Source organism: Cryptomeria japonica, chromosome 5 (genome assembly GCF_030272615.1).
Source record: "Cryptomeria japonica chromosome 5, Sugi_1.0, whole genome shotgun sequence".
Classification (NCBI taxonomy): domain Eukaryota; kingdom Viridiplantae; phylum Streptophyta; class Pinopsida; order Cupressales; family Cupressaceae; genus Cryptomeria; species Cryptomeria japonica.
Window position 1 is genome coordinate 890204808 of NC_081409.1, and position 20691 is coordinate 890225498.

A 20691-nucleotide genomic window follows, 5' to 3' on the forward strand; every position below is an offset into this window, starting at 1 on the left:
TGAACATATCCCTTGTTTGGATCTTGTGATAGCTCCATCTACTGTGTTGGATGTTCCTCCTCTAGCGTGTTCCCTGCCTTCCCGAAACATTGATCAGCAAAATCGAGGGGTAGATGACGTGCTAGACTAGTTACATTAGCATAGCAGATTCTCTCCTCCTCTCTTTTGTTACTTCTTCTATGTGTTATTCTCATTCTTCTATTTGTTGTCCTTAGTGTTGTCTACTTGAGGATGATGCAAAGCATTGAGATCTCTTTTGGTCTCTCTCATGTTGACTCAAAAGACACATGTGTTCCCTTCTTCTAGGTGACCTTCCTTGATTGGGGAATGAAGAACAAATTATGCATACATACATATGATATATATACATGACTTATCATACAGCATAACTGACCCCGAGGAAAGCGAAGTCACCTTGTGCTTTGTGTTTTGTATCTATTATCCTTGGGTTTATCTCACACTTGGGGGCTAAATCTTTGTGATAATGTGCTCCTTTCTCTTCTCATTTCTTATGTGTATCACTACGTTAAAACAATCACCCCCGTTGAGGCGTGTGCGATCGCTTTAACGTAGGGGGGCATACACCCTATCTATCCCTTCAGGATACTTGAAAATCTCTTGGCGAACTTAGCTTTGCCTTGAAAATTTTTGGTATTTCTCTTGCATGACTCATAGTGAGGGAACCTTATTACTGATAGTCATGGTTCTCCCTCGTGATCTTCCCTTTTACTTTGTCAATCGAAGTCGTAAGATCCTTAGTCCACTGGGGGCTTGGTGTGTCTTGCCTCCTTGACGTGGTGAAAGTCTTTCAATGTTGTTTCCTTGTACTATACCGGAAGTATGAGCATACATACTCCCGCTAAAGTGGGGGCTAAATGTAGCGTCCTAAAATTGTGACACTTGCAATTTCGACTGCATTTCGGTCTTCACGATGGCGATGCAACATAGAACCTGAATGGAGACCCTGAAACTTGTCCACGACACCAAAAACTGCATTTTCTTACACCCTGGCCTGAACCTCCTTTGGGCGCCCAACGCCCTGGTCCCTGGCCCTATTTTGGGCCCGGTCTCCTATTGGGTCTTGGGTCTTTTTGTTTGCAAATTGGAAATTATTGTTTCTTGGTCGGCCTAAGGTCAGGAAAATCAGTCTATCAGCCCTAATTGACAAGTATATAAACTACATTTTCCTCTCTCATTTGGTAAAAAAAGAAGAATGAAAGAAGATGGAAAAGGCGTGGAAACTATACTCAAACATTCAAGTATTCAAGCATTCAAGCATTCCTTCAAGCAATTGATCATTCCAAGTCTCCATTCAAGGCTAAGTGTTGCATTCAAGACAAGGATTCAACCATTGAAGAGGAGATCACTTACTACATGCTACATACAACATACTACATACAACAAACAACAACATCTATACCTTCGCACATAAGGATACAAACATCCTTACAACAAGGTATTAGTACTTGTTTTACATTACAGACATTTACATTTACAGCATTTCTCATTACTTGGTTAATTCCAAAACCGGGGTTTGACCTAAAGGCAAACCCCTAATCCCTAACCCCCCAATCGTCTTCGCTTTTCTGTGTGTAGGTTGCAGGTACGCGGCTGAAATTGAAGATCTGGAATCCTTGTGCAGAGACGAACAGATCCCCCTTCGTTTCGCGGATTTTTCGGAGGACCGTGGTGCTCGGGCGCGATTGTCCCAGCAACTTTTGCTCAAATTTGCAGGACAGCGCCGTATCGACATTTTACTGCTAATTCCAGGTCTACAGCTTCATCCTATATCCCTATCTCAGTTTATAAGCGAATCTTTGTCACTTTCTATGCATTCCTAGCTTAATTCTTCTATCAACATTCTTTACAAAAGAGGGTAGCCTTGCTTTCTTAACCCTTGAAACTCATTTAGCATCCGATCTTGCCTTGTGTGGGATTGGATCTTGTGGGTTTCAACCCCTCTTTTGAATGTAAAGTATCTCCCTTAAGTGAAAACCATCAACCCTAGCAACCTCCCTTCTCTCTCCTTGGAGTTAGAAGAGGGGAGAGCAACTAGGGTTCGATTGCGATTTTCCGCTTTAAAGAGTATACCACACCCTATATAAGACCCATGATAATAGTGACAAGGACAAATGATATTGATGTTGATTGATTAATATGACAATTTTGATCAGTTTGAATGTCTGGTTTGATTGAAAAGTTCATCTATTAATACGTGATTTCATTAAAGCACAATGTTTGATTGATTGTCATTAGATGTATGCTCAGCGATCTGTCTATGCACAAAGGGGACTATTTATTGATAAAATACAAAATGCCAAAGGAATTGTTTTTGGATTTTGATGTTTTGAAAAAAAATTTGCTGTTTTTTTTTTAGGACTTTATTTGACTTTTTAGGGATTTTTTCAAGACATTTTTCAATTTTTGTGGATTTTTTTTTAAGACATTATGTGATTTTTTTGTTTTTGATTTTTTTCAGGATGTTATTTGATTTTTTTGTTTGGTTTTTTTTAGGACATTATTTGACTATTTTTGGATTTTTTTCAGGACAGTATTTCATTTAAAAGCTCTAGTAATTGATCATGACAAGGGGCGTGCACCCAATGAACATTTGAAAAATATATACAGTGACCAAGACTGAAACATATGCACAAGGACTGGAACCTGAGTATGCAAGACAATGATGTTGACCAATCACAGGCCTGGAACAAAACATTGGGTCAGGACAAGGATAAGCATGATAAACCTCCAGGGGGGAAAGTATAGCTAGGGGTCATGACAGATGACGGAGCAATAATCTATTACACACGGTGCCTATTTACTAGGTTTTCACCATGGTACTTTCCCAAAGCGCCTGTTTGCCAGGTTTTCACTAGAGGGCGAATTATTTTTCTTTACTTTTGTTCTTTTCAATTTTTTTTTTCACTTTTTATTTTATTTTTTTCTTGTATTTTTTCAGGATCATATTTGAAGAACTGCTGACATAAAATTATGTCCAGTACTTTCGAAGGTGCATACTATTGACAGGATCGGACAGAGGTTCACCATCTGGGGTTGCAAGCTAATATGCCCCAAAGCAATAAGCTGCAGTAACTATGAAAGGTCCAACCCAATTAGGCTTAAATTTTCCTTTGATGATGTCATTAGATTGTGTATTCTTGGGGTTTGCCTTTAAAACCAGATCTCCCACTTCGAAGTGTCACCCATTGACCTTCTTATTATAAGAGTGACGGAGACGATTTTGATATGCTTGCAAACGTGTCAGGGCTGTCTGATGTTTCTCATCTAACATCTCAAGCTAATATAACTGAGAGACTCTATGCATCTCATCATCAATCAAATGTTGCAAGGAAACATGCAAAGAGGGAATTTCCACTTTCAAGGCTAAAATGGCTTCCGCACAATACACCAAGGAATAGGGTGTTGCGCCAATAGGTGTGCAGATGGAAGTGCGATAAGCCCATAGTGTTGGATTTAGCTGTACATGCCAATCTTGACCAACGTCATTGACCACCTTTTTCAGGATCTTAATAATGGTTTTATTTGATGCTTCAGCTTGACCATTACCTTGTGGATAGTAGGGACTGGAAAAATGGTCTTGGATGTGAAACTTTTCACAGAGTTCCTTGACATCTTTATTCTTGAATGGATGGCCATTATCTATGACTATTGCAAGAGGAACCCCATATCTATAGATGATATAATTCAGTAGAAATTTTAAAATTTTCACACCAATGATATAGGTCATAGGGATAGCCTTGATCCATTTTGTAAAATACTCAGTGGTTGTGATGATAAACTTGTGTCCATTTGCAGATGTCGGGTGAATCATACCAATAAGATCCAATCCCCATTGAGAAAAGGGCCACGGAGATATGACAGAATGAAGCTCTTAGGATGACGCATGAATGTAATTTCCATGGATTTGGCATTTGTAGCATTTCTTGACAAAATCATGAACTTCCTTTTCCATAGTGGGCCAATAATACCCAGCACAAATCAACTTTTTAGCTAGACTCAGACCATTGAAATGGCCCCCACATATACTATCATGAACCTCGTGTAAAGTCATTTGTACCTCGTTAGAATCCAAACACTTGAGCAGGGTGTGGTCAAAGGAATGATGGTAAAGGGTGTCTGCGATGATGACATATTTGGCTGTCTGGCGGATGAAGGCTCGACATTGGTTAGAGGAAAGGTTAGGTGGTAAGGTTTGGGATTTCAAATATTGATAGATGTCATTGTACCATGGGGAATTAGGACCAACAAGAACACACATCACATCTATTGTTGGAATTTCAAAAGAAGGGATAAGCAACTGCTCGACCAAAAATTCACATCTGTCCATATTGTGGGGCATATTTAACATAGAAGCAATAGTGGCCATAGCATCTGCTGACTTGTTTTGTATTCTTGGAACTTGACTAAAATGGATATCAGTAAATTTTGTCTTGAAGAAATCCACCATATGCTTGTAGGGAATAAGCTTTTCATATTTCATTTCATAGTCATCATTCACTTGACAGATGAGCAACTGGGAATCTCCATAGACTTGCAAATGTGTGATGTTCTAGTGGATCACTACTCGGAGTCTTGTGACCAGAGCTTCGTATTCTGCAATATTATTGGTGCAATGGAAAGTTATTCTGTAGGATTTGGGAATGGCATCACCTTGAGGGGTGACAAACAATATACCTGCTCCAAACCCAAATTTGGTACAGGATCCATCAAAATATAATTTCCATTCATTAGAAGATGTGACAACAAAGACGTATTCATCGAGAAAATCTATCAACATTGGATGATCATCGTGAATAGGTGCCTCTGCAAGTTGATCCACTATGATTTGTCCTCTTATTGCCTTTCTCTCAGTGCACTCAATTTTAAACTCATTGAGGATCATAACCCACTTTTCTAGGTGACTTGTCAAAGCTTCCATGTTAAGAAAGTATTTCAAGGGATCAATTTTTGCAAATAGCAATGTCTGATGATTTAACATATAGTTGTAGACACCTAAAAATGGTCAATGCTTGCGGAGTCATACTTTAACATTTGAGCATTACCTCATTTTATGTTTTTGCGTCACATTAACATTTCTCCTATGATTCGCACTTGATCTTTATCATTTGTGAGCATCGAGTCATTCTTCTACATTCTTCAATCATCTAGTTCTCAAATTTGGTCTTGTCGACAATAATCTTCAGTCATGATTTTGGTCAATCTTATCCTGTCGCATTAATGTGCATGTTCATTTATCATCATTTTGGACATCTTCAATCCTAATTAGGGTTTTTTCCTCTTTTCAATTTTATCATCATGCGATCGATTTGTCATCGATCATTGTCCTCTTATCAATTTTGTCATCTGGTGATTGATTTGTCATCGATCGTTGTCATTTTTCAATCTTGTCATTTTGCAATCCATTTTGTCATCGATCCTTGTCCTCTTGTCAATTTTTTCATTTTGCAATCAATTTGTCATCGATCATCATCGTCCTTCTCAATCATGTCAATTTGGATCAATTAGTCATTGTTCCTCATCAATTGGCGCATATCAATTTGGTCTCTTTATCAATCTTGATTAGTTTGTCAATCAATCGAATCATTTATCGCATTGGTCATTTATCAATTCAAAATCATGATCGACATTAATTATCTTTCATGAAGACCTAATTGTCATCTTTGCATTGCTAATTCATCTTCTAGGGTTTCCTGACTTAATCATTTAACCTTGTGTGTCATTTCTTCCTCTACGATTAATAAATTATTTATTTATCCTAAGTCTTCTCATCACAATTAAATGTTCATTTAATTGGCTAATTATTCCTCTTTTTGTGAATTAATTAATAAATGACAAATTATTAATTAATTTACCTAATTCTTAATTCCTAATTTTCCTCTTTTTCTAATTTTCTAATTTCTAATTCATCTAATTTCAATTCCCTCCTATTTCATCTCCTAATTCCATGGGAATGACATTTCAATTTGTCATAATTTGTCATACTTGACAATCAATCAATTTTGACATAGAAATTTGTCATAAATTGTCATGAATTATCAATCAAACAAATTTTGCATAGAAAGTGCATAATTTGTCATAATTTGTCATAATTGACATGTTTGATTTGCAATTTCCATTTGAATTGAATCATGCTAATTTGATCTTTTTCTCTCTATAAATTGGATGAATTTCTTCAATCCCAATCTAACCACATTATCGAATGAATCAGATTATCGAATTTCTAATCACTTTGTCGAATCAATCATGCTTTGAGTATTCTTGCACTACTATCTTGTCTACTTGCTTTCATCTCATGTGTATGCACTTGTAGGTGAGATCCATAAACAAAGCTATTTGAAGAAGAAAGAAGGACAATGGAGCCGCATGAAGGAGATATTCAGATCTACATTTGGTTTGCTTAGCTTTTAAATCTTGAATGTCTTATTTTCATGTCTTTATTGAGTGTGTTTAGGATTGATCATTGCATTTGAGCTTTTGTGGTTGAGCTAGATTAATTTTGATATGCTTTGATGATTTCCAAATTCCTAGCTACATTAATTGGTGAACCTGATGTGAACTAACCCCCTAATTATGCTTTTGAGTGCTTTTGAGATGATTTGCAAGTCAAAAACCCAAGAAACAGGGTAATGCAGAGCTTTCTGGGGACTTCTGCACCTGTGTCAGACATTATGCACCTGTGTCATGCATTCTGCGCTTGTGTTAAAGACAACCTGCACCTATGTCATGAGTTCTGCGCCTATGTAAAGTCCAGAAACAGAGGTAAAAAGGGTAGTGTTTTGCTTAAATATTGATTTGTTTTGCTTACTGTTTCTACTTTTTTGGTTTTGGGTATTGATTATCTATGCAGCATCTTGGCATACGCATGGCAAAGACAACAAATGAAACTACTAACATGTTTTATGCAGGTTCGATAGTCAAAGAATAAGCATATCAAACTTCTGACTTGGGTTTTGCAGGTTGCCTTGGACATACAACTAAACTTTGTGTTAGCAATTAATATTTAGGCACCTAGTATGATTTCTAAATAGGATGGAATGAATGTATGTTTGCTTTGATTGTTGAGTTTGAGATTGGAGTAGGACAGTATGCTCTCAACCTTCTTAGGGTGATCAGAAATCTAGATCTTTGATACCATGCTTATTGTTTTGATTGTGTGTCACCTTTAGAGGGCCTGCCTTCCCGACCATTTGCTTTTGCAAGCAAGTGACAATCGTGAGAAGGGAATGACCCAAAGTGAGTACGGCTAGAATACCTTGGCATTCTAACTCACTATAAATAAATACCTGATGAGCAAAAGCTTTGAAGGAAGGGTTATGTGGGAATTGTAGTTACTTGGGAAGTGATGACCCTTGAACTCTTTCTCTTATCAACATCTAAGAAGGACCTCATGGTCTAAATCATACTTGCGCGACTACATTTGTTTGGTATCTTGGTGGGCTTAATGTCTCAATCATGCTTGCATGACATCAAGGAGTAAAACTTAACAAAAATCCTTACTAAACACCTTGTTTTTAGAGGCCAAAAACCCTTCTAGTTTCTTAAGAAGGACAAGTTCGGATACTTGGAAGAGATTCTAAGTTCACCATGGGGAGATTTCCATGAGGACTGATGCTTGGCTACCCTGAGAAGTGAGTGTCGTGGAGGGGAACCTGTGGGGTCAAGCATCTATGTATTCTCCTTGAATCCCATAATGAGTCTACCTTTCAAGTACCTAATGTCCTTGCCTACCATAAGAAATGTGGGAATGAGCATGATTGTCTTGAGTCTAAGTTAAAATATCTTGTCTTCTTTGCTTGTCAAAAGTTGAATTACATCTCATTTCAAAAACAAGACAAATTGATTCAAAACAAGGTTAAACACAAGAACATTTCATCCAACAAAGTTCAAAACACCTCCAAACATGGTTGTCAAACATTGTTGCAAAATCTTGTATCAACATTCATGTCACTTAGGTTTAGGTTCATCCTAGGTTTGCATTTTGCAAAGTCATTGTCAACTACCAAGGTTAGGTTCCACCTAGGTCATACTCCTTTGCATATCAATAAGGGTCATCCATTTGCATGTGTCCTCTTGCATTAGAGTAATACCATTGTCATACATTCATATTTGCATACCCTAGGTCTCTTCATTAAGCTTAGGTCATTATCATATCATATTAGGGTCATTTGCATAGTAATTGTCCCTTTGCATATAGTGTCAAAACTAGGTTTTGTCATACTTGAGTAATACAAATCTTTGATAAACCCTAAGTCATTATTAGGAAGTCTAGACCTTATCAAACCTTTTGTCCTTTTTTCATCAATATCATTTTTGTCAAACCTAGCTTAGTATCCAAGCATATAGGTGAGACATTGTCAATTTGTCCTATTGTCACTTAGTTCTTTTGTCCTTTGAGGTCTAGACATCATTTCAATTTCCTAAGGGTCTCATTTTTAGAATTGCATTCATAAGTTTGTCAAAATCTTGAAAAACAACAAAAACATCAAGTTGCATTGTCATCCTTTTAGGTTGCATTTGTCAATCCCATTACTTGCATTGCATAGTGACATGTTTGTTGAAATGAGGTCTCAACCTTCTTACGAAGCCATGTCATCACAATTGAGAAATCAATCATGTCAATCCAATCTCTACATGTCTCAAAACTTGGATCAAACTTATCATGATGATGTAAATGTCCAAATACAAAAACTAGAGGAGAAACTAGCTCAAGAAAATGAGATTTTGGAACAAAGAGTGAAAAACATTGAGAAGAATAGATCACAAATGTCCAAAATGTTTCAAAAATTTCTATGTTGAAATCCAAAGATTGAGCCAATTGATGTAAGATCTCTTCTTGAACGATCAGACATACCAGCTCTCCTCTCCCAAATAGAGATGATGAAACAATTTCAAGAAAAGAGACAACATCAATTTCAACATTATGAACAAGAAGGTGTTTACTATCAATCAGATTTTCAACCAATACAACCAATGGTTCAACCAATTGTTCAACATATACAACCAATACAACCAATGGTCCAATTTCAACAATATGTCCAACCAACTATACAATGTCCACAAATAGTTCAACCAATGGTGGAATATCAACAAGTTCAATCAGCATATCAATGTTAACAACCACAACCAAACATTCAAAAACAAAGGTTGCAGCACACACCAAGCCAAATTTTGAACATGTCAAACCAATTTGATCAACATCTAGTTCGAAATCAAAACATGACATTAGACCATAACCAACTCCTTTCCAAAAAAGTTCAAATTCTAGATACAACCATGTCAAAACCTCGAAAGAAAGGTGGCTTTATTGCAATGATCTTAAGGAAATTACCAAGTGAGTTCTTTGAGGAAGATCAAAATAATACACTTATGCCTAGCAATGCCTCATCCCCTCGCAAGCAAATTGACTCTCCAGTGGCATTTATCCCTACACCTTTAGAAGTTTCACAAGAACCTTCTATATTGTCCTCATCAAACAATATACCCATGGATGAAATTATCCAAGGGCTATCCATAATTGATTGCCAAGATAATCCAATTCATGATGCACATCCTTGTCATGTTTCAGAAATACAAGACCCAATGCCACCATGCACTTTATTGCCATTACCTGTTTTAGAGGACCCTATTCGAAGTCCCTCTTCCTCATGTTCAAGCATTGATTCCTTACCAAAATCCATCACAAATGTTCAAAATGCATTTTCTTCATGCCAAAACATTGATTCCTTGTCTGAATCCCCCATGCATATCCAAAGTCCAACCTCATGTCAAGAGGATAATTTAGATCATGAAGAAACGTGTCTTAAAACAGATCAAGATCAAGATCCTAAAACCTTATCATCCCATCCAATTGTTGACTAGGACCCCATGTTCCTAGACACTCACGATGATTCCCCTATTCTTGTCCATCCTATCCAAAGTTCTATTGACATTCCATTCCTCGAGCAAGATCAAGATATCCTAGTCCATCCAATCCCAAATGATCCCCTTCCATTTCACGAAAAAAATGTCCTTTCAAATCCAATTGGCATTCCACTTCCTAAGAAAGATCAAGATATCCCTTCCATCCTTTCCAATGATCCCATTAAAAGTCAAGAGAAAAGCACCTTTAAAGAGGATTCCAATGATCTTCCTCCTTGTCAAGATCAAATTATTCCTTTAAATCCTCCATAAGATCCTTTTGTTCCTCCATCTCCTTGTCTTAATGCTCCATATACACTCCAAGATCGCGTTTCTTTTGATGATCCCATTATTTCTCCCATTCCATCTCTTGAAGAGCCTGTCATTGAACCATGTCCACCACACAATCCTAGTCTCTCTCACAATCCTAGTCCCCCTCATGATCCTAATCCCCCTCATGATTCTAACGTGCCAGTGCAAGATGTTCATGAACCCTCCACATGCATAATGGGTTCTTCCACTTTGGTGCAATTTGATCCACTTCAAGATCTCATTATTTCTCTCATATCATATCCACCTCATAATGGACTCAAATCTTCTTCCCAAAGAAAAGAGTATCCTACATGTCAAGATATTCATAAAGGCAAAGGAGTAGACCTTCATGATCAAGAACCCCTCCATATCAAAGAATATACTAATGGTCATGGCTATAGAGCTCACACTCAAGGCGTTGGTATCCCTTCAAAGTCAAAATCTAAATGTCCACCTTCCCCATCATCGCTTCCATCCATTCTAGGTCCCTATATCCCTCCATCTCCTATGCAACATCAGCAAAGGCACACATCCTTGAGTAAATTTCATCAATCCAAAAGAACTCTGTTTCATTCATATCCATCCATGCATTCTTTTCCCCCTCCAAGAAATTTGGATGCCAAGTATAAAAGTCATAAGTCTAGAAATCCACATATATTCAAGGATCAACATGTCCAATATAATCAACATGTCAAAACAAAGAACAATTTGATCTATAAAGAAAAGGAAAAATCCAAAAGGCCACAAAGGCCCACTGAGAAAAATAAAGCAAAGTCAAAATATATATGGGTTCCTAAATCCCTTGTGTTAGCAATGCACTCCAAGGAACCACAAAAGCATGAAAAATCAAAAACCATGTGGATCCCTAAGCGGCTCCTTCAAGCACAAAAGCCTAAAGAAACATCCAACTTGGCATCCAAAGTTGCTATTCCTCCATCCAAACCTTCCAAGTCTGTTCCTCCATCACCTTCTTCATCCATTTTGGGTCCTTATGTCCACAAATCCAAAGTTGCTATTCCTCCATCCAACCCTCTCAAATTTGTTCCTCCATCACCTTCATCATCCATTTTGGGCCCTTATGTCCCAAAATCCCAAGCTATTCCTCCATCCAAATCTCACAATCTAAGATCCATCTTTCCTCCATCAATCCATCACCCCTCAAGGTGTGTGCCAATATCAATCTTGCCAACATTTCCATCCACTCAAGCCCAATTCTTCCAATACCCTATTCATTATCCAATGCATATTTTTCATCCTTCGTTCCCTTTGATCCAATCCTTTACATAAATCCTTGCCTTAGTTTCATCTTATTTTCCATGTCCTTATCCTACCAACGTCTTTGAGCATACTTTTAAAGGTCATGGTCCATTTTTTTTTTTTTGAAGGCTACTATCAAAACAAAAAGATGTTGGAGTCCTTCTTCCATCCCCTATCATGTGTCCATCTTCTCATGAAAAAGTCAAAATACAAAAAAAAAGTGAAAAAAGAAAAAGAAAAAAAATAAAGAAAAATAATTCGTCCACTGGTGAAAACCTGGCAAACAGGCACCTTGGGCAAGTACCATGATGAAAACCTAGCAAACAGGCGTCATGCATAATTTATGAACTTCTTGCACACCACACTTGGGGGCAGGTTTCCTCCTTCATATCCTATTGCCCTTCATTATCCTATCGAACCCCTGTCATTACCCTCCATTATCGTATTGTCCTTCATGTACATATCCCCTTTTCCACCTTTGATCTTGACAAGGCTAAGGATCTTCATGAGCATCATGCATCTTGTTTGCAGCTTTTAGTCCATCATAGCTTTTGGTCTTTATCCATTTGCTTATTATAACCTTTTATCCATATTCCCTAGCTTATTGCACCTTTCTGCCACTATCTCGTATCCTATCCTGACCTTCAGTCCATGTCCCTAATCCATTCTTGGTCTTGCTTATCCTATCCATATCTTATCACTATCCATACACTCTTTCTATTCCTTGATCTTGATCTGACATAAGGACGCAAAATGCAAAACATGTTTTTCAAAAACCTCTTGACATGTCCCTCATGCCATGTTCCTGCTTCACATTGTCATATCCAGTCTCTTGTCCCATCATGCAATAGCCCTTGAAAATTGCATCCGTATTGTCTCCATAATAAAAGGCCTTTGTCTTCCCTCTATCCACCATCATTTTAGCAAGCCTATTTATTCACTTGTCATATTCCTTGCCTTGCTAGACACTGGGGGCAAAATCATAAAAATTCAAAAATGTCCTGAAATAATCTTAAAAAATTGAAAAATGTCCTGAAATAATCTTAAAAAATTGAAAAATGTCCTAAAATAATCTTAAAAAATTGAAAAATGTCCTGAAATAATCCAAAAAAAAAATTGAAAAATGTCCTGAAATAATCTAAAAAAATTGAAAAATGTCTTGAAATTATCTAAAAAATTTGAAAAATGTCCTGAAATAATCCAAAAAAAAAAATTGAAAAATGTCCTGAAATAATCTTAAAAAATTGAAAAATGTCCTGAAATAATCCAAAAAAAAAATTGAAAAAAGTCCTGAAATAATCCAAAAAAAAAAATTGAAAAATGTCCTAAAATAATCCAAAAAAATCAAATAATGTCCTGAAAAAATCATAAAAATCAAATAATGTCCTGAAAAAATCCCTAAAAAGTCAAATAAAGTCTTGAAAAAAAAATGAACACAAAAATAGAAAAATTGTAAAACTCGAAAAGCAAAACAAAAAATATCCCCTTTGTGCATCGATAGATCGCTGAGCATACATCCAATGACAATCACTTCAACACTGCGCTTTAATGGAATCGTGCATTAATAGATAAACTTTTTCAATCAAATCAAACATTCAAACTGATCACAATTGTCTTATCAATTGAACATCAACATTGATATCACTCGTCCTTGGCACACTATCATGGGTCTTATACAGGGTGTGGTATACTCAAAACCAGACTGTGTCCTATCTTAGATGGGGTACCACATGTCTTGAAACCAGATAGCATGATCGTCTTATCAGCACTTTCAACTTTTGACAATGAAGATCAAGATGTTTGTTTGATTTGCTTGAATTTGTGCATCTTATATTTTGGCTTCGATCATGTTCCTATTTTGCTCGATGATGTCACTGAGTGATTTAGAGTGACCAGGATGGTTCATGGTCCCTTTATTTCTTTTTGTTGTGATTGTTGTTTGTCTGCGATGTGTCTGTCTTTTGCAAAAAGGGTTGCATTTCAGCTCTGGCCTTCAATGCCATGATGCTATGCATCCATTTCGCTATATTAAATAAAGGTTCTCACCTACAAAGTGCATTATTGAAAGCAAGTTTTTCTTCATCTCTAACTGTCCTCTATCTCACTTCCTCTTACTAACACTTCTTCCATCAGTTCGGATAGTCAGTCCGGTCTAGTGCTCCGATCTCCACACACATATGCTGCATCCTGCATTCATTGGTTAGTACATCTGCATTACATCAAGCATTATATCAAGCATTTTATCCATTTCATATTATACATGCATCAAAAATACATAAAAATACATCCATACATGTTCATAAATGGTGCATAAGTCATCCATACATAGAAAAATAACCATAAGTCATAACACATTGCATCCCATCATATCAATGCATATCATATCCTATCACAATAATATCGGAGTACAAAATCAGACTGTCTGTCCTAAGTATGGCCCGCAGGATGACTACATAATATCAAACTACATATGTCATCTATCTATCCAAAGGAGTACATGCCTCTGTCACTAGGTGCTCCCTCTATCCTCCTCATCCCTACCATGTCTCATGGATGATGTCCCTCCTACCCCTGGTCTTGGTTGTGGTGGTCTCATAAGTCCACTCACCCCCATGCTGCTTAATGATCTCCAAGAGCATGCCCTGCTCTCTGTCCTCGATCGTCCCTAATATGAAGCTGCTCTCTACTCTGGTGGAACGACACCCTCATATAGTGTCCTCCAATGGCATATCTCCTCTCCATTCTCTACTAGCATCTATGCCATCTCCTGTGCACTGGCATCCCTAATCGACCCAATGAACTTAGTGACTCTTTGTTTCTCTCACTGTGCCTAAGCTATTGCTGTATCTCGAGCCACTGTGAGTCTGGCTATCTCCGCTCTGAACTAATCCTACAGTCTCTCCAATGTCACATTATGATCCTGGTGACTCGCTATGGTAGCCCTGCACATCTCCATCTCCTCTGTCCTAGCTATCTTTGGCTCTATGGGTATATCCTGTAATGTCTCCTGATCAGCTAAGTTTGGCTCATCATCATCATTCCCACCATCATCTCCATCCTTGTCATCCCCCTCATCCTCATCATCCCCCTCATCCTCCTCGTCATTCTCATCGCCCTCCTCTCCTGTGAGTGGGAAGTCATCCTATCTCCTCGGTACTGGAATATCAGGATCTATCAATGGCACTAGCCGTCGTAATGCAAACCATATCTCATACTCCTCTGTCGTCTCAGTGTCCACCACACCTGACCTCCAATCCCACTGTCTCTGCTACAGCTGTGCAAAGTCAGCGTATGCTATGTGTGGTTGAATCATACTCCCCCACTGACTCGTCTCTCTGTGCAATCGAGCAAACTGTGGCATCCTCCTAGGTACATCCTATCTCTCTCCAAACTGTCGTCTGACTCTCTCTGGTAGGTACATCTCAATCACTCTCTAGCGATTCATTGGTCGCCCAATCAAGTACCTCTCTTGTCTACAATATGGTAGCTCATCATGATCATCTGACCATCCAGGGCAATCAAGATATGGCCTCCATGTGAACTCTCTCAATCTATCTAGCTCATGACGCCAATACAATATGTATCCAAAAGGACCCTATCTTAGTGCTCCCCCATAGCAGTATACATATGGTTAGTGTGGTACTACCTATCTCTCTATAATCAGTCGACATATGGCTATGTGCTCAAATGCCCATACCTATAGCAATGTGACTCCACAGCTCAAAGTTTGCACTCCCTGATATGCTATCTGATGTAGCTGAAAATACAACATAGCCAGCACACATGGTCCCCATGCATACACCGTACCCTCTATCGCCATCCGCTCTAGCACTCTTCCCCATCCAATAGGGAATCCATGTCCTCATCTGTCCCCTGCTAGTAGGCATGCTATCACTCCTGCTATCACCACATATCGTTGATCATAATCTACTGCCATAGTCTCCCAACGGATCTCCCTCTCGACGATGTCCAGATCATCTACGTTGCACTTGAATAGCTTGCATAATGCATCTCTCCCTATCACTGGGTCATACTCTATCATCTCCCCATGTATCAAAATGTGGAGGATGCGCCATACGTCCTCTAGTGTCACAGTCACCTTGCCAGTCGCCAGATGGAATGAGGAGGTCTCCAAATGCCATCGCTCTGCCAATGCGGTAAGCAATCCTATGTCTGCCCTAATATCAGGCATGAATGTGCTTTATATATCCCCAGTCCTGCTAATGTATCTCTGTCCATGCTCCTTTGTCTATGTCGTAGCATGAAATAGTCTAGTCGGTTCTCCTGCGTGATCAACGGATACTGTCGACTTTGCATCACAATTGGGGCACAATTTTGTCAGTATTAGAGCTTGCTCCTATGGGCTACATTTCTTTGTTTCATGGCCAAATCAGGGTGTTCTTTATCTAGTTTGCCCTATCCTACCCTTATCCCCCCTTTTCAGATCATTTGCATGCCGTTTCGCACCAAAATTGAGTCACAAATGCACAACTGCACCTATGTCAAGACTCTTGCGCCTATGTCATGTAACCTGTGCTTGTGTACCCCTACACAAGTGCAGAAGACCTCACACAAGCGTAGGATTCACCCTACACAAGCGCAGAAGTCAGTTTCTGCATTCCCTGTGGGCCCCGCAATGTCTCGCAAGCCAGTCAAATTCATGAAATTGAAAATATGGGTTTTTTTGAGATCCATACAGCTGCTCCTACATTGTCCGATCGTTTGTAAGTATGTATGCATTCTTTGAGGTGATCCGCCATTGGAATGTTCGCCATCTCTCTGCAAGTGTCCTTGTCCAGAGCAACAAATTCTCCTCTTTGGCTAGTGCAAATGAGCAATTTTCAACCTCTTGGTCTCATTTATAGATCTTTGTCAATGCATAGATGGACGTGCATCCTCTCCATCTTATGCTAGTCATGGTCTTTTGCACCTCCAATTGATTGTCCTTCGTGCATCCGATCTCCGATTGTCAATCCGTTCGATCCTATCATTTTTATTGATCAATTGGCATCTTTTCTGTATGTTTTCGGCCAATTCCTCGAGGGGGCATGCATATGTCATTGTCAGTTGTCTGGGGCATTTTCATTATTGTTCTTTGAAACAATGCTTAAAATTGCATTGTCTCAAAGAGGGGCAAAATGTAGACACCTAAAAATGGTCAATGCTTGCGGAGTCATACTTTAACATTTGCGCATTGCCTCATTTTAGGTTTTTGCATCGCATTAACATTTCTCCTATGATTCACACTTGATCTTTATCATTTGCGAGCATCGAGTCATTCTTCTACATTCTTCAATCATCTAGTTCTCAAATTTGGTCTTGTCGACAACAATCTTCAGTCATGATTTTCGTCAATCTTATCATGTCCCATCAATGTGCGTGTTCATTTGTCATCATTTTGAACATCGTCAATCCTAATTAGGGTTTTGTCCTCTTTTCAATCTTATCATCATGTGATCAATTCATCATCGATCATTGTCCTCTTATCAATTTTGTCATCTAGCGATTGATTTGTCATCGATCATTGTCATTTTTCAATCTTGTCATTTTGCAATCCATTTTGTCATCGATCCTTGTCCTCTTGTCAATTTTGTCATTTTGTGATCAATTTGTCATCAATCGTCGTCGTCCTTCTCAATCATGTCAATTTGGATCAATTAGTCATTGTTCCTCGTCAATTGGCACCTATAAATTTGGTCTCTTTATCAATCTCGATTAGTTTGTCAATCAATCGAATCATTTATCGCATTGGCCATTTATCAATTCAAAATCATGATCGACATTAATTATCTTTCATGAAGACCTAATTGTCATCTTTGCATTGCTAATTCATCTTCTAGGGTTTCCTGACTTAATCATTTAACCTTGTGTGTCATTTCTTCCTCTAGGATTAATAAATTATTTATTTATCCTAAGTCTTCTCATCACAATTAAATGTTCATTTAATTGGCTAATTATTCCTCTTTTTGTGAATTAATTAATAAATGACAAATTATTAATTAATTTACCTAATTCTTAATTCCTAATTTTCCTCTTTTTCTAATTTTCTAATTTCTAATTCATCTAATTTCTATTCCCTCCTATTTCATCTCCTAATTCCATGGGAATGACATTTCAATTTGTCATAATTTGTCATAATTGACAATCAATCAATTTTGACATAGAAATTTGTCATAAATTGTCATGAATTATCAATCAATCAAATTTTGCATTGAAGGTGCATAATTTGTCATAATTGGCATGTTTGATTTGCAATTTCCATTCGAATTGAATCATGCTAATTTGATCTTTTTCTCCAATTTCTCTATAAATTGGATGAATTTCTTCAATCCCAATCTAACCACATTATCGAATGAATCAGATTATCAAATTTCTAATCACTTTGTCGAATCAATCATGCTTCGAGTATTCTTGTACTACTATCTCGTCTACTTGCTTTCATCTCATGTGTATGCACTTGTAGGTGAGATCTACAAACAAAGCTATTTGAAGAAGAAAGAAGGACAATGGAGCTACATGAAGGAGATATTCAGATCTGCATTTGGTTTGCTTATCTTTTAAATCTTGAATGTCTTATTTTCATGTCTTTATTGAGTGTGTTTAGGATTGATCATTGCATTTGAGCTTTTGTGATTGAGCTAGATTAATTTTGATATGCTTTGATGATTTCCAAATTCCTAGCTACAAAGTGTTGAAGCTTCTGTGTTGCAAATACCACTACTAAACATGCCCATTCAATAGTTGAATAATTCAGCTCATAGCCTACTAGTGTTCGACTGATATAATAAATAGCCTGTTCTTTGCCTTTCACATCCTGTTGGGCTAAAACAACTCCTAATGCTATTTCAGTTACAGAAATATACAATATGAATGGCTTCCCTTATATAGGAGGCATTAGAATAGGTGGCGACAACAGATAATCCTTGAGAGTTTGAAATGCTGATTGACATTGCTCAGTCCATTTAAAAGTGACAGCTTTATGCAATAAATGCTGGAAGGGATGACATTTGTCTGCCAATTGAGCTATAAACCGGTGGATTGACTGTAGCTTTCCTTGCAGACTTCTTAGTTGATGAAGATTTGAAGGAGGAGAAATAATGTACCCTAATAATTTGCTGACTATGACACCAAAGACACATTTCTTTGGGTTGAGTCAGAGGTTATAGGTTTCCATTCGATCAAAGATTGGGCCAAGGTTGGCTAGATGACCATCTCTTGTGACAGATTTGCATAATAGGTCATCAACATAGTCTTCCATCAAAGTATGCATAAAATCATAGAAAATTGTCGTCATAGCTCTTTGATATGTTGCGCCAACATTTTTAAGACCAAAGGGCATCACATTCCAATAGTAGGTACCCCAAGCACATGTGAATGTAGTCTTATGTTGATCTTCAGGAGAAATACGAATTTGATAATATCCAAAAAAGCCATCCATCAATGATAGCATCTCATATCCAGCAGTCATGTCAACTATGATGTCTATATTTGGTAGTGGAAAATCATCTTTAGGGCATGCTTTATTAAGATCGCTAAAATCCATACAGATTCTGATGCCCCTAGTTACTTTGCTAACTGGTACCAAATTTGAAATCCAGTTTGCATAATCAATGGGTCTGATAAAGCCCACATCTAATAATTTTTTTAGTTCTACCTTGACCAAGAGAGCCACCTGGGGATGCATCTTTCCGAGTTTCTATTTGACGGGCTTGGCATCTAATTTTAATGGCAAGTGATGAAGGACTAATTTTGGATCAAGGTCGGGCATATCTACATAGGACCATGCAAAACTGATCTTCTTCTCGAGAAAGAAATTGACAAAATCTATTCTTTCTTGTTTTGATAGAGAAGCAGCAAAATGAATGACCTTAGGGTTGTCAGGTGTACCCAAATTTATCTCTTCGGTCATTTCCACAAGCAATGTTGATTTATCCTGACTTGATAGGGGTATGTCCAATCTTCCACCTTTGGGCACCTCAAAGAGGTTTTCACCTGTAGGTATGTCTTTTATTTTTCCTTTTTCATGGTCAGAGAGCACCTTACGGTTTGCACTCAAAGACCTATTCTTTTGATTTTTTACTTTTTCTTTTTCATTTTTATGACTATAAGATGGAGTTGACTCCCCAAAATCTGTTGTAGAATCTGAATCAATAGAAAACCTTGCCTTATGATCACCTTGTGGTATGCCTTCCCATAGTCCAAGGAATTCTACAATTTCTTCATCATTTTGAAAACAATCCAATTTGAGTGGTTCTTGTTGGTCCTGCAGGATAAGCTATGGATAGAAAAGGGGCAAGTCATCATCGGTTTTAAGGAGAGAGAGGGCCAAGATGGTAAAGATGTAAACGTCTGTGGTATCACTGTCTGAACTATTCGTATCTGATTCAGAGCTTGGGTCCTAGAATGACTCTATCCAAGCATTAGGACATGTTTTGGGAGGGGGAGTTATTTCATGTTTGTCTTCCATGGGCAAATCATCAGGGTCAAGGAAAATATCTTCGAGGGCATAGGAGCTAGAAGAAAAGGAACTCCATTCCCATTCATTGGAATCAGTATCAGGTTGGATATCCTCAGGTGTTGTTTCATCATCACAGTCATGCCCTTTTCCACACATGGTCACTTTGGTAGATGAGGTTCCAATTCACAATGGTACAAAACCTAATCCTAAAGTTGGATGTCACATCTTGGGTATAATAGGTTATAGTCTTCCTTTCTTGTCATGGCCCAAACCACTGCAACCATCATATCCCTTTTTTTGCAGCATAGTAAACCCTTTGCCATACCGCTCCACCAGAAACCTGATAGGTTGTATCTCAATTGGATCCTTATCAAGCCAATCTATGAAATCATCATCCAACGTTTCTTTGTCAAATTCACCCCATCTTGTAAATGTAGTGGGGGGCTGATATTGAATGACTATCTTAGGTTGCTTTTGTGACAAATGTGGTTTGCCATGTGATTTTGGAGATATAGGTAAATTCCCAATGAGGAATGTTTGAGCCATTGAATACTCTCTGCATCCTTGGACTTGTATCTTCAATTTTCCTTTGATAGCATATAACAATTCATTAGGATCCACATAATTATGTGAGTGGGCCTCCCTATTGACTGGGAATTGTTGCTTCAGGGAATCCTGTAGATTAGCACAAAATTGAAATGGATTATGGTCTCCTGGAATTGTTATCTCAGTCCCATTGTAAGGAT